Consider the following 8,872-nt stretch of genomic DNA (forward strand, 5'->3'; position numbering starts at 1 on the left):
TTAAAAATATGACTGTGGTAAGTTTCATAAGTAACAGAGATGAGAGTAGTCAACAACAACCTGTGTCTGAATATGGGGAAGACAAAGGAGAGTGGTGTTCACTGCAGAGTTGCCACTTATCACTGACCAAGAACACACAGCAGCATTTTTACTTCCCCCACAAAATGAGAAAAGCCAGAGCCCGATTGAGAGCATCCTGACCAGCTGCCTCTCCACAACGTCTACGGACGTCTCACTCGCAAAGCCCACAGCATTGCAGGTAATCCCACCCACCCACGCCTCAGTCTGCTGCTATCAGAGATGAGACTGTGGCCACCCCAGGCCAAGAAAGGACAGCTTCATCTAAGAGGCTGTCAGGAAGCTTTACTCTCCCCTGGCTCTGCCCCCGCTCCCTCTCCTGCCCTCTGCACTTGATATTTCTGAGTCAAACCCCTGCTGGGGGAGCTGTTTGTGCATCCAATACATATATTGTTTTTTTTTTGTTTATATCTCTTTTCTATGCACCAGAGAAATGAGAGGAACTGCAGTTTTAATTCTCTGTATGTGCTCCACTTGTGATAAAAATTTCCTGTAAAAAATTAGACTATAAGGACACATCTAGGACACCGTGGTGCCTAGATGTTGATCATTTGCCTAATTTTTCTCTTTGTCTTTTCTCTATAAAATATGCATTTGTAATGTTTTCAACTTGAATAATTCATTCATCAAGATCTGAATGAATGAAGCAGGTTGTGGGATAAGGTCATTTCCTCATACTGGAAAACGTGTAGTGGAAATAAAAACAGCCCCGACATGAAATATCGTCGCCATCACACACACAAACACACAGGAATCACACAGCAGGTCCATACTATTGATGTTCCTCTCTGCAGATCACGGTCGTGACGTCAGCCTGTGTTTTTGTGTTGTTTTTTTAGCCTCTCGTAAACAGGAGTCCTGCCAGGCCTCACGGGGAGCAGGATCGAACCTGCTACTGCTGCGTCCGCTGCTGATGGGGGATATAAGCCGCCTGGAACACTGCTCTGAAACACACCTACAGTAACACACCAGTGCTGGCACTGGACCCGCTGCTCCCGCCACAGCAGATATGGTAAGTGAGACCAGCTGCATGTTTGAAAACTCGTAGTCTCAGTTGAATTAGGAGTCTTTTTTTAAACTGTCCTAATTTTTTTTTTTCATTTGTTTAGTTAAATTTCAGTGATTACAGTTAAAACTCATTTTAAGGACTTTGGTACATTGACATTTACTGAAGCTATGTTCATGTATTATGAATAACCACAGCTTTAAAATACTAATATAATATAATATAATATAATATAATATAATATAATATAATATAATATAATATAATATAATATAATATAATATAATATAATATAATATCAGGGCCTGTGGTTTGTGTTGTTTGCCTGTTGTTGTTCCAGAAGACAAAGGCCTTGGCTGTGTGGATGTGCACTGTTCTCCTCTCTCTTTTGCTCGAGTTCACTCATGCTCACAACAAGGTAAAAGTCGGCAGCTACTCGTTTACGTATTGGTTTCCTGTAACTTTTACCAAAAAGAAAACTGTTGTGGTGTCTCTGCCCTCAGCTGAACATCCACTGGGGTCCTCAGTCCATGATGTACTTGAAAGGCAAACGTGAGTTGAACTACAAAGCAGATGCTCCGAACCTGTGACACCAGATCCTTAGACATGTTACTGTCAAAGGATCCAAGCCAGATCATTAACGAGGCTCTGAAATCACCTTAATCCCTAAATCCCTGCTGCTCAGGACACTGAGCTGTCATTCATTTGTACTACTCTCACCATCAGTGAGCTCTCGTGGTCTCAAATGACCAAGTGACAAAACCTTCTAAGTAGCTTTTAGTTCAGTTCTTCAGTGAAGCTCACTGATGGTTAAAATGGGGGAAGTCTTTCTGTCTAAGGATCCACTTCACACTTTGTCTGTTAACCTGAACACATCTGTTCCCGTGTTCAGCTGCAGCCTCACTGCTCCAGGTAAATCTGTCACTTAGTGGAAATTCACTTCCCCATATTTAGTATTGAATAATCCACCAGTGTCTAGTGGATTTAGCAGACTGTGTTATCAGTCATGTAACAGACTAACACCTGACGTCTTTATCTCATCACTAGCTGCTGGAAACTCATTCCATTTTTAATTCCATCCAATTTTGTTTGTATAGCAAGCAAATCAGAACGATGATGTCATCTCAGGGCACCTTACAGTGTTTAATGTTTAAGACCTTACAGAGTATTATATCATTCATTACTGACCTCACTCAGCTGATCAAAGCTCCATGTAAAGAGCTCATTTTCACAATAATCACACACAGTAAGGATGCTAACGTAGCAGCTGTTCAAATGTGTCAGTGTGTATCTGCACTCTCACACACACACACACGGAGCAGATGTGAACATCTGGGAGCAGTTTTTAAAACCATATTTCAAACCAGTCACAAGAGTGGTGTGTGAAGGACACACACCTGTACGCAGTGAATACGTGGACAGGTACAGCAGCAGCAGCACAACGTGGCTTTGTTCTGTTTGGAGTATCACAACTTTTAAGAAATGTACAAACGTGTAAACGTGTTAAAGTCAGAAGTCCCAGAATCAGCCAGTACCAAAACAGCAACACAGCAGCTCCTCGCTTTGACCCTCTCGTCTGCTGTTTTCAGATGGCAGGAGGTTTGTGTCCGAGGACAACGGCAGTGATCTGAAGCAGGGTCTGCAGGGCTGGTATGCAGTGCTCAGAGGTACGGTGTCACTTTTTCTTTCCTTAAAGCTGCACATGTTTCTAATATCGCTGCTTTCTGTGGGAGATTAGATTCCGGGGGTGACAATGAAAAGATCAGGAGCTAAGACAAAATGATCACACTGCACACATTACTCTGTGGCTTCTTCTTCTCTGTTTTGTCTTCTCCTCTGTCCTGTAACGTAAGAAAAGGTATGATAACTTTATTTATACTGTAGCTAGACTTGTTTTGCATTAGGGAGAAGGCATTCAAACAGCAAATACCACACAGGACGTAGCTTAGTGATCATATTAGAATAAATCAAAAAAGAAAAAGACGACATCCACCAGAGGCCAATAAAGACGTAAATAAAGAAATAAAATTTACAGTATATAACAAAATGGTAAAAGAAAGTCTTGTTTTCTACTGTATCCATCCAGGCAGCGTCCCTTTCTTTTTCTTTTTCTTTTTCTGTTCTGTTCTTTCTCTTCTTCTGTGCTGGTGATGTGAATATTTTCAAACTGAACTCGTGACATGAGTTATATTTACCACTTGTTTTATTGTCGTCGTTTTTCCAGAGCTTTAAGTTCATTGTCTTGTTTCTATTTTGCTGTTTTTGTTTTGGTCCCAACCTGAAATAACTGTTTCCCTTTTCTTGACTTGTTGAAACATTTATCCAGATCGTTTTTATACACCCCCTCCAGAAGTATTGGAACACTGAGGCCAGTTCCTTTATTTTTCCTGTGGGTTTGACATCAAAAGATGAATGTGAGACAACAGATCAGCATTTCAGGACATTCAAAATAACAACAAAACACAGCTGTCAGTCACGTGTTTCAATACTTTTGCTCACATGAAAAATGTCTGGTTTGTGTAGAGGCCATAAGATGAATTAGACAGTTGTTCCTGTTGTTACATTAGGAAACATCTCTGTAACATTTACCTGGTCACTTGATTGTTTAACAGAGGCGCGTCATGGCATTACAGGATACATTTATCACTTTCAGTGTGAAAAGAGAACTTGTGCTCACCCTCATGTACTGTTTTAGACTGTTGATCTCATTGGTGTTTGTCTGTGTGCACATACGTCCGACTGGGATTAGATGTGGACACTAGCCACCATCTCTCTGTGTTGTATGAGTTAAACCAGCATCACAGACATTATAATGGCTCATTAAACATCCAGAACTCTCAGAAGCATATTACCTCTGAAGCTGTGATGCTGTTAATGACATGCTGGGATTTACTATTTATATATTATATATATCAGATATCGGTCTCACTGGTTCCGAGTATGAGGTGTCGCATAGTCCTGCTGGGCAGCGAACATAACTACAATTGTAATGTAAGACTGCACTGATGAAATGTAACAATGGCAGGTTTGTGCTTTATTTTTGACATGTGACTTCCTTGTGTGTGTGTGTGTGTGTGTGTATGTGCGTGTGCGCAGGTATCCAGAGGCTGCAGTTGCTGGAGTTCAGTAAACCCAGTCACATCGTGAGCTCAGAGAAAGTCCTCATCCACTACCTCGAGCACAGAGGAGCCAGAGTCTACATGTGGGGACTAAAGTGACAACTCTTCAGTTCATTTCACAGCTATGCGTGTGTGTGTGTGTGTGTGTGTGTGTGTGTGTATCAGTCCAGTCGTGAGTGGTTCTACAACCCAACTAAGCCATCAGCAGTCTATTCTTTTGTACTGTTTTTTGCTGTTAGAGTCTCAGTTTGCTCTGTGAATTATTTTCCTGTATTTTTCCTGCATAATTCACACGTGTGTGCTGTTTGTACAGACTTCAGCTTGTTGTATTTAAGACAATAGAGATGAACAAAGTGCTCTGAACAGATGATGGAAGACGTCCTCCTGACTGCAGTGTGTGTTGTTGACCACCAGAGGGAAGCAGCAGAAAGCACTCTTCTTCTGTACTGACAGAGCGATTGTCCATTGATGAACACTGATTTCAGTAGAATAAACGGAGTCATCAAAACTTTGAGCATCTGGATCATCTGTGTAGTTTGTGGTGAAGCCACATGTAGTAATTAAAGCAGCCAATGTTATAAATACTTCATAGTTCATATAATTATACTGACACTAAACAGTTTGGGATGATTTACAAGATTTGCATTTGTTCAGCTCACATTTCAATAAGTTGTACTTAATATTAACATGATTATATATCCAACATCAAACTTACAACATTAAAAATGCCAAATAGCATAATATAAAATTTAACCAGACATTCTTCCAAAGATTGTGTTTAGTTGATGAAATATTATTATTATTATTATAGATTATTAAAGTATTACTAGATCCCTGAATTTGATGCAGATTTCAAATGAAAACAGAATTTTCAGAATATGAGAGTAAAGAGTCTAAATGAGAGACTGTGGCTTTCTTTCTCTGACTTCATGTGTGAATTAAGCTGTCACCATATTAGGGATGATGACAGCAAACACCAGCAACTTAACAAATGAAGATTCATTATGAAATATCATTCAGATTTATTTCTGTACAAATTTCTTTTTCACTTTCCTAAATGTTAACCGACGTAAAATCTCAAGAGGAGACATAGACAGCAGTTAACTGTAAATGGTCAATAATCACTTCTATGGCGCTTTTCTACCAAACTGAAAACTCAAAGTGCTTTTACACTGCGTCTACTTAACTTTAAGGTACTTTACTTTACTTGGATTACTCGTATACTCATACGGTAGGTATACTTTTTACTCCACTGCTCTCTGACAGCTGTGATTGCTTTACACTTTTATATAATATCAAGCTGAGGTCATATTTACAAAGCTGAGGCTGTTCTCCATTAAAGCGTCCAGCATCAGGTACAGATGCTCAGTGTGCCTCCACCTCTTCCTATGGCTTACAACAGTGTCATAAATAGATAGAGATGCTTAAAGTTACTCTCTCCGTCGCTTGGCCGTGGCTCTGCAGGTCACAGATGCCCCTCAGAGTCGGCGCTGTGCGTCCAGCAGCTTCTGACCACTTCACTCTGTCAGTGGAGACATTTAGCTCAAAGCGGAGCCAGAGGACATCCATCAGAAATCCGAACACTGGGACCTCTGTGTTTCTCTCTGTGTCCTCTTCACAACCTCCTCCACTCAAAGCCCATTTCCTCCGGCCACATAAACAGTCTCTATTAGCCTTGGTTAAGCAAACAGCAGCAGTGCTTGGTTTAGCTGATCCTGTAATGGATATCACCTCTGTTTAGACTGAGCCCTTTTCCTCCCACACGACCCCGCTGAGCGTCATCGCACTGGAGTCACTTCAGTTCTAGCAACTGTCCACAAAGTTGGACATTAAACAGAGCTGTATCAGGCGTTTGACAACCACAAACACTTGTCACTGCCCTACACTCGCTGCTGTCTGTATTATAAATCTGGCAGATCAGCTGAGTTATAGTTCAGCCCCCCTCCCCCCAAACCATCTGTGTGCAGGAAGAGCGTGGAGGGAGTGGAATGGAACTGAGCCTTCATCTGCAGGACGTGTAAAAGGGACTGACGTGTGAACATACTGAGGTCTGAGATGGAGCTCCTGCTCTCTGCTGGTGAAAACACACACACACACACACACACACACACACAGAAAACCTAGTTCTGGTAACACCCTGCTTTTATGTCTTCTTACTCTTGTTTTTTCCCGTTAAATCATTTTTTCTCTCCACTGTCACCTATTGCTGTTCAGGTGGGGTTGTTGTGTTTTCTATATAATGAACGATCCTGTGTACAGTTGTATTTTGTAAGCTCTTAGCATGTTGCTGACATTTAACACTTGAGAGAAAAGAATCAAACATTTTGGGTTTTTTAGTACAAATCTCAGAGTTGGACATGTGGTTGCGTAACAACAACAGCTCCAATGGCTGAGTTAACAGTTAACTCACAGCCTCGAGAAAGACAATATGTAGAAATGCAGCAGTTCTGGGGTACGAAACCGTTTATCCCTGCTCCCTCTGTATGCTAAGGTAGAGAACAGGTCCCGGATCTGTGCAGTCTACATGAGACTATGCTTGGGGGCATGCTTCTCCCTTTTTATCCAAGTTAAACTGTGAACATTTGGCTACACAAAATATGAATACAGAATGTAGCCTAATACATTACAGTAGGCAGACTACTATGTAGTATGTTCACACCTTAAATTAAATCACAGCCAGTCTGTGTGAAATAAGTTTGAAATTTTAATAGAATTACCTGGAAATTCCACTATTAATATAATATTTCACCCAGTTACTGTGAAAAAAACTAAGCTACATTTCTAACTTTATTGTATCAGAAAATGTATAAAATCATATTTGTAATTAAACATTATATTAGTACATTTTCTTTTTCTCTCAGTATAAAAAGAAAATTCACTAATAACAACATAACTTTGAACAGTAATTGGGTGAAATATTGTAGTAATAGAGCAGAAATGAGTACATCCAGCCATGCACATCTTCAAACCCTGTGCTTGTTGGCAGGGACTCAAATGTCAATCACATGACATAGCAAAGATACATGTTCCATAAAACAAAAGCTACAGTATAGGCCATTGAAAGAACATAACATGTAAACGTTGAACTGACTGTGCTAACATGCACACTGATGGTACTTTATTTTGAAAATCCAGGATTTGCATCATCAACATGGGACATAGATGTGTATCCATTTCAAATCAAAACTGAATTTCATTCCAACCTATACCTGATCATCTTTAATGAAGTTCGAGAAGCACATACAGAACAGTGTGTTTACAGTACACACACTGTTAATCTCATGTCCTCTCAAAGACAATTTCAAAATACAAGAATAAGAAAAATACTCTCCATATATTACACATTATAAAATGTTGTCTTATGAAAAAACATCTCCCAGGTAAATGAAAATCTTCTTAATTTTATAATCTTAAATTTGCTGTACATTTATATTTTATAACATCCATGAAAATTAAAAAATGTATGTGTGTGTGTGTGTGTGTGTGTGTGTGTGTGCTAAGCAGTTGTTGACATCAAACATCATCAAACACAGTTGTTGGACATAGTCAGAATAGTCTCCATCACTGTAATAGCATCAGTTGAAGACAATCCAAACTGAAAATCTCTCTCCACTTTGTTTAAAAGTTCTTTCAAAGTGTGAATCTCCCACCTGGAGAGTGAAGGATGCTGAAATAACATACATGAAGATAAGCTCCCCTCCAGCCAATCAGGGTAACAGCAGATGTATAACTGAAGCTAAAGCTTTAAGGATGGATTTAGAGAAATTTAAGTGTGCCTGAATAAAACGTTTTAAATTCAATATTAACTAAAAAATCCCAGCTCTTTCACAACTCACATGATCAGAAATAAAGAAAGTGTCACCTGCTTGACATGGCTGTGATCTGGCCATGTCAGATCACAGCTGTGGGTTTTATATCAGACTTCTTCTAATGGTAAGACGCAGCCAGCTACATCTGTTCCAACCTCCACTGCAGTTCTTTACCAGGAAATGTAATTTGAAGTGAGCAGAGCAGGAGACGCATACACACATAGATACAGTCAACAGTGATACACAGTTCTGGAAATACTTACTGCTACAGGTAAATGACATGGCTGTGGAGTGGTTGACAACCAGGAGTTAAATTGTGACGGCTATCATACAGTGTATGAAAGGGTCCCATTGGGTCTGCATGTGCTATCACTTCACAACAGGATACACATATGGGTGAAGAGAAGAAAAGGCCAGGAGACACGAGGGACACGCAAGTTTTGACCTTTCAGGGAGCAGTCTTTGCATCTTGCTCACTCACTAACAAGCTAACAGCTAATTAAAGATAAGATAGTTCAGTACAGTTCATGTATGCGTCACCACGCAAACCCTGTAAGATAATAATGTGAGTACCTACAGTACCTACAAAGCTCTGATTGGTCAACTAAAACAGCCACCACTGGGCTGACCTACTGTATTATTATTATTACTGATTGGAAGTATTTACTATAATTAATATTTACAATCAGTAAGAAAAAGACACATTTTCAGCATAGTCATATGTTCCCAGAGCATTTCTTACATTATTAATACTGTGAAGCTCTTAAGATATACAACTGGGTCTGTGTCGGTGAAGATTCTCAGTCATCCAGGTGAGAGACATGGCAACTAGACTTCCATGTTTTAATAGATACTATAGA

This window comes from Anabas testudineus, chromosome 6, assembly GCF_900324465.2.
Source record: "Anabas testudineus chromosome 6, fAnaTes1.2, whole genome shotgun sequence".
Classification (NCBI taxonomy): domain Eukaryota; kingdom Metazoa; phylum Chordata; class Actinopteri; order Anabantiformes; family Anabantidae; genus Anabas; species Anabas testudineus.